The sequence below is a fragment of the Tenrec ecaudatus genome, chromosome 16 (assembly GCF_050624435.1).
Source record: "Tenrec ecaudatus isolate mTenEca1 chromosome 16, mTenEca1.hap1, whole genome shotgun sequence".
NCBI classification, from domain to species: Eukaryota; Metazoa; Chordata; class Mammalia; order Afrosoricida; family Tenrecidae; genus Tenrec; species Tenrec ecaudatus.
Genome location: NC_134545.1, coordinates 79,700,709 through 79,708,064, shown reverse-complemented (window position 1 = coordinate 79,708,064; position 7,356 = coordinate 79,700,709). Strand labels below are relative to the sequence as shown.

The following is a 7,356-nucleotide window of genomic DNA, read 5'->3' as shown; positions in this document are numbered from 1 at the left end:
TCATTAGTTTTACATTCAATAATTCATATACATTTTGCGTCGTTCATTGTGATCCTCTCAATGCAACACAATTCATCCCGCTATCTCCCCCTATTTCCTGGCTGATACCAGGCTGCCACTACCAACTCCTCCACATGAAAAAGTCCTGGACACCTTGCTCTCCTTCCAAATTCAGTGGAACGTGGATGATTGCAGATGCAGCTAGGTTAAAATTTAACACCTTATCATTAGATCTCCCTTTTGACCCATTTTAAAATTTGTTCTAGTTTTTTAATTTTTCTGCTTTCTTTTGGATTGAGGCTTTTCTGTTTTACTTTGTTATTGTTTTTATTTTTTCTTGTTCTTTAAAAAAGTTTTTCCATATATGAAATCCAGGATAGGTGAATCTACAGAGACAGCAACTGGATTAATAGCTCCTTGATGCTTTGGCAGGGTTTTTTGGGGGTGGGGGTAGGGGTGTGAAATGGGGAGCTAATAATGATCCGTACAAGAAAGAAGACAATGTTCTCAAATAGGTTGTTGTGATGATTGCACAACTCTTCTTTTAAAAATAATTTATTTATTTTTAATCATTTTATTGGGGGTTCATACAGCTCTTATCACAATCCATACATACATCCATTGTTTCAAGCACATTAGTATATATGTTGCCATCATCATTCTCAAAACATTTTCTTTCTACTTGAGCCCTTGGTATCAACTCGTCCTTTTTCCCTCCCTCCCCCACCCTTGATAATTTATACATTATTATTTTTTCATTCTTACACTGACCGAAGTCCCTCTTCACCCACTTTTCTGTTGTCTGTCCCCCTGGGAGGGGGTTACATGTAGATTATTGTCATCGGTTCCCCATTCTCCCTCCCACCTTCCCCTTACCCTCCTGGTATTGTTACTCTCATTACTGGTCCTGAGAAGGTTATCTGTCCTGGATTCCCTGTGTTTCCATCTCTGGTCTGTACCCGTGTACATGCTCTGGTGTAGCCGGATTTGTATGATAGAATTGGGTCATTGGTGGGAGGGGGCATTAAAGAGCTAGAGGAAAGTTGTATGCTTCATCAGTGCTGTACTGCACCCTGACTGGCTCATCTTTTCCTTGTGACCCTTCTGTAAGGGGATGTCCAATTGTCTACAGATGGGCTTTGGGTCTCCACTATGTGTACAACTCTTCTTAATATGCTTGAACAATTGAATTGTATTATTTGTGAATTATATGCCAGTAATGCTGGGAGAGGTTTTTTAACTAAAAAAAAAAAGAAGAAAGACCTGGTCAGAGTGTGAAGTATAAGAAAATAGTGGAGCAAAAGTATTCAAAATCATAAAAGAGAAGAGGTTGACTGGTTAAATAGAGACTGATGGAACCCCTGAGCCTTTTGCCCTAAGTCGTCCTGCAGGTTTAAAACTGAGCTCACGCCCATGGCTCAATTTCAATTCACACAGTAGAAAGGCCTATGCGGAGAAGAATAGCATGGTAAGGTATACACACCTTGAAATGATCAACCATTTGAGATCAACAGGACAGCATTTACTCCAGGAAAAAGTTCAGAAGCCTTATTAGTACGAAATGTTCCAGAATTTAACTGCTGCGAAGGCCCATGAAAGAAGCTCTTTATGTATAAACAAGCATCTTGTTTCAAAGAGCACATGAATAGAGGTAAAAGCTTGCACATTGTATACTAAACGTTAATAAGATAAAAATTTGAACATATCAAACGGGTAGAGCGTGGCATCCCCACCATGTCGACCAGGAGAGGCTGCCGCCGCGATGGACGTGTTCCTAATGATCCAGCACCACAAGACTGCCATCTTCACCGATGCCAAGGAGTCAAGCTGAAACGCACCGTCGAGGGCATCCTTAAGCAGCCACCAGACTAGCAGCAGCTGCATAAGGAAGAGGACAGCAAAGGGCGTGGACGCAGCTACAGTGGGGCTGGCCTTCCTGGCCGGCGGCACATTTGAGGCCCTCCACATCAAGCCACTCTCCAGCCTGCCTGAGCGCCCCGACATGATGAAACCACAGGATTCGGGGGGCAGTGCCAAGGAGCAAGCTGTGCAGTAAGGGCCACATGCCCCACCCCCACACGCTGCCCACTTCTCACAAATAAAGAGATTTGGGTTTCAAAAATATATATTTTAACATATAAAATTAATTCCCTTTAAACAACTTTTTTTTAACATTAAGTAGCCCTGGTGGTGTGGTGGGTACTTGTTGGGCTGTGATCCACATAGTCTGCAGTTCAAGACCACCAGCAGCTCCTCAGGAGAAAGACTGGGCTTTCTTCTCCGGTAAACAATTACAGTCTCGGAAACCCACCGGGGATCCCTATGAGTCAGCATGGACTGGATGGCAGAGAGCTTGGTGTTGTTTAAAAAACAAAAATCCTTATTTGTGTTGTGTCCCTCTAATAGCATAGCCTTTTAAACGGTAAAAATGAACATTCATTAGCTACTCACTCAGCACCATAAAAAATCCAACTCACAGTGACCCAAGGAATGTTGCAGAGAGCATCACAGAGACTGCTTGGTCAAAGCAACAGAGGTTTTATTGATGGCATAGAGACAGTCTGGACCCAGAAGACATCCTAATACACAGAGCGAATAAAGGGAGATATGACTTTGTAGTTACAGAATCATAACTGACTAAAAAACAACTAGCGACACAAAAATATTAATATTTAAAAATGAGGCTTTCGCGAGGACAGGTGAATACCACCTAAATGGGGCTACATGATTGGGTAAAGATTTATGCTTTCCAGTTTATTAAAAGATGGTCATCAAGACCTCCTCCATAGGGGACAGGTAGCAGAAAAGTGGGTGAAGGGAGATGTCGGACAGGGCAAGATATGACAAAATAATAATTTATAAATTATCAAGGGCCCATGATGGAGGCGGGAGCGGGGAAGGAGGGGAAAAATGAGGACCTGATGCCGGGGGCTTAAATGGAGAGCAAATGTTTGGCAAATGATGAGGGCAATGAATGTACAGATATGCTTTACACAATTGATGTATGTATAGATTGTAATAAGAGTTGTATGAGCCCCTAATAAAACAATAAAAGAAGTTGTATGAGTCCCTAATAAAACGATTAAAAAAAAGATGATCACCAAAGAGTATTAGAGTAGGTTTTTTCTCATAATATGCTAATATAATTGCTTTCTCAATCATGGCTATTATTGGAAATTCGTTGTAAAAGTGTACTGATAATTCTATGTATCAAGACCACTTGGTTATAAGCTACCACATTTGCATCTGTTTGCCTATAGTGGAAGACCCGTCTGGGACTCGATTATGATATCCTGTACATGCCCGACTTCAGAGAAAATGAATGTCTTCGTTAGGGCAAATGATTAGGTCATCATCAAGGTCAGAGAACTGTTATTTTTTTAAAGGCAGCCTCTAAAATTCAACATAGATTCTAGACTCACGTCAAAACGTTAGCGTTAAGACAGCGTTTGTTTTCAGGTCGCTCTATTACACACACCAGGTGCCTCTGGTTTTAAGCTCTCAGACATAAGCCAGGGGAAAACCTCAGCAGAAGGAAGGAGCAATAGAATAAAGAAACACATCTCTCAAGGATTAAATTACTACCCTAAAGAGATCCACGGAGTTTATTTTACCCAAATAAGGTTCTTGTTGTTAGGTACTAGCTAGTTGGTTTTGATTCATAGTAACACTACATAGAACAGAAACATTCCCTGGTGCTCCGCATCCTAACAGCGATTGTTGTATTTGTTGCAGACACCGTGTGCACCCATCTCATAGAGGATCTTCCTCTGTTTCTCAGCCATGATGTCCATTTCCAGGGACTCTGCCCTCCAGATAACATATACAAAATATGTGAGATGAATTCTCACCATTTTTGTTTCTAAAGGATATTCGGAGTATGCTTTTTCCAAGACAGATTTCATTTTTCTTCTGATAGGCAGTGGCACTGTCAGGATTCTGAAGCAGCACCATAATTCAATTGCATCAGTTTGTCATTTAAATAAGAGTATTAACTGGACTTCTTTGTATATATATATATATATATATATATATATATCAGCATTGTAATCCATCTTTTTAAAAACAGTTTTATTAATATATAATTCACTTGCATACTATTCAATGGTTTAAATATCTTTAAAATAATTTTATAATCATGACTACAATCAATTTTAGAACATTTTCTTTATTCTTGTACTCATTAATATTGGTTCCTGTAGACTCAAGAAAAAATTAATAGACACTCATATATATATAATTAAGAGCTTTATATACAAGAGCAATTGAATATTGAGAAAACATCCCAGCCCAATCCAGATCAAGTCCTTAATCCAATATTAGCTCATATGTCCAGTACCCATCTGTAAATTCCTCTTCAGACTCAGACAACACATGCAATGACACTGAGTGCAGGAAGATCACAGGCCAGTGGGTGGAAAGTCTTGTGGATCTAGTGGCAGTGGAAGCATCTCAGCACTGACAGGGGTCTCCACGTGGCTCCTTCAGCTCGATGTCAGCAGCTAAAACCAGACTAGGGATAACTGTAGACCAGACCACCAGTTGCTCATATGTACGTTCAGCTTGAAGTTGGAGAAAATGAAAACATGTCCAAGAGAGTCAAATTAAGACCGTTAGTCTACCCCACCTAAAATTTTAGAACATCTCAAAAACAGATTTGCTGCATCGAACAATAATGACAGGCCTGATGGGATGACATTAAGTATTTCATTCATGAAGAAAGCAAGAGATAATTAAAAAGAAAGAAAAGATCAAATTAGATGTCAGAAGAGACGCTGAAAGTTGCTGTTAATTGTAGAACAGCTAAGGCAAATGGAAGAAATGATGAAGTTAAATGGCTGAACCAAAAATTTCAAAGGGCAGCTAAAGAAGACAAAGCAAATTTTATCATGAAATATGCAAGACCTAGAGTTAGAAAGCCAAAAAGGAAGAATATTCTCAGCATATCTTAAACTGATAGAACTCCAGAAAAAATTCAAGCCTCAAGTTGAAAAGATTCTATAGGCAAAATATTGAATGAAGCAGAAAGCCGCAAAAGAACACAGAAAAGATCCATTTTAACTGTTGGAGGTACTTCTAAGATGATGGCTCCCAGCTACATAACCTGCTGTTTCCCCCCAAACTCACCAGCTTAGGAGTCCATCAGATAAAGCCACTTGATTCCAAAAAGATCCACTGACTCCCCCAAGGTCTCCATCATCTCTTCCCAAAGTTGTAGCCAATTTGATTTCTGTGTGTTCCATCTAGATAAGTCCAGGTCCATAGACACCATTTGTGTTGTTGGGGTAGGGGGGGCAGTATTTTCTCTAAACAAGTCATTAATCTTGCAAAATTCTGTTATGGGATCTCCAGCTTCATTTCTATCCCCAAGACTATAGTTTCCCATTACTCTTCCTGCCTCTTTGTTCATTAATTGCTTATTAATTGCTGATTAATTGATGTTTGCAGCTGTTTCTTCTCATTTTTAAGTCATACCCTATGAGCAAATTAAGTTCCTGAAGGCTTCACTCCGTCCATGTCATTATGGCAGCAGCTTTTTTGAAAAGGCGGCAATTCCTCAATCAGATTTTCAATGCCGTCCAACCTGAGAGGCTCATCTTGTGGCGCTGTATCTGACAATTTGCTACTCACGAGGTTTTCAGTATCTGACAATGTTTCCATGCTATCCTTAAGGTTTTCAATGGTTAATTGCTCTGAGCTGAACAGCCTATTCTTTGTCCATGGTCTATTCTTAGCTGGAAGCTCTGCTGAAAATTGTTCACTTTGGATGAACCTGCTGGTAATTGAAATACCAGTGACATGGCTTCCAGCATCAGATCAACACCCAAGCTACCATAGTAAGACAAGCTGACAGACAAGTGATGGATTCAGTCTTTAGAGTCTGTTCTTAGTCTAGAAGCTCTGGTGAGACCTGTACTCCATGGATGATGCTACTGGTACTTGAAATGCCTCCAGATTCACAGTAACAAGCAAGCCATCACAGTTGTTCAAACTAACCAATGAGTGGTAACATATAAGGTCATATGGTGCTTTCCGCGTCCAGAGACATGTGAACTTAACAACTAATCTTTCTCCTAGATAAAAGACCAGGAATCAGTCAGGCTTAAAGGTTGCAAAATCAACCTTTCCTGACCTCTCATTTCAGTTAACAGAGGCTGCAAATACAGACTCAAATATTGCTTAATTTGGAAGTCAATGATTAGAATGAGGCATTTAATCTTGTATCATAGTAAATATTCAGTATGTGTTGTTGTGGATGGCCTGCTTGATCTGAATATTTTGCTTGGAGAGAGGCACATGAGAGATAGGAAAGTGGACTCTAGCCTAAGTCTGCCATCTAAACTTAGTATATCATTGGCCAACGTATTGCAGAGCATTTTAATACACAAAACATAGAGTCCACTGACTCCCTCAGAGACATAAACCCCTAATTGGTCATTAGTTGTGAATTCAGAATGATGTGTAATATTTTTTATCAACTCGCCTACTTCAATACTTTTGGATCATTTCTGCACTTTGCACTTACCAGGAATGATTTGTTCAAAAGAATATGTTAAGTGAAATGAATCATTTGAAATGGCAGGTATTGTATTATCTCACTTATATAAACAGATAATATAAAGCAGATGTTTACAGACCAAGGTTTATTAACGGTTACCAGGGGCAGCAGGGAACGAGTGCAGAGCAGCGAATCAGTTGACACAGCCCTTCTAGTTTTTGTCACTGCACCAAAAACAACTAAACACGGTGCTATCGAGTCAACTGCAACACATCACTCACTGCCTTCCAGTCGATTCTAACTACCTCGATCCTATAGGATGGCTAGAACTGCTCTTGTGGGTTTCTGAGACTGTAACTCTTTAGGAGAGTAGGAAACACCATCTTTCCCACACAGGGTGACTAGCAGTTGCAAACTTCTGACCTTGTTGTTGGCGGCACAATGCATTTCCAAGGCTGTCAATCATTATGAGGGCAGGTAGCCATATCTTTCTCCCCCAGAGAAGTTGGTGAGGTTGAACCTCAGACCTTACAGTTAGCAGTGCAATGCTTACCCAAAAGCACCGCACCCACCTGATGACGGGATGGAACTACACAAATGTGAGGTAATGATTGGCCAGCAAGGGTATTAGACAGCTTACTAATAATACAAATAAGGTGCATGACACATTTTGGGGGTGCTGGAACCAGGTACATATGCTGTATGAAACCCTAAGGAGGAGATTCATCAGTTTTTCCACCCCACTAGGTTTAAAATGAGTCATCCCAGAGGCAGGAAGGGGGTGTGTATTGACCACCAAGGAAGGAGAATGAGTGGTAGAGCACATCCTCTGGCCCGGATCCCTTCACTGAGAGCCT

General features: G+C 40.5%; 1 pseudogene; it reads left to right on the top strand.

The window, feature by feature from the left end:
* Positions 1-1,762: 1,762 nt before the first annotated feature.
* Positions 1,763-2,056, top strand: LOC142429898 (elongin-B pseudogene; annotated as a pseudogene).
* The last annotated feature ends 5,300 nt before the right edge of the window (positions 2,057-7,356 follow it).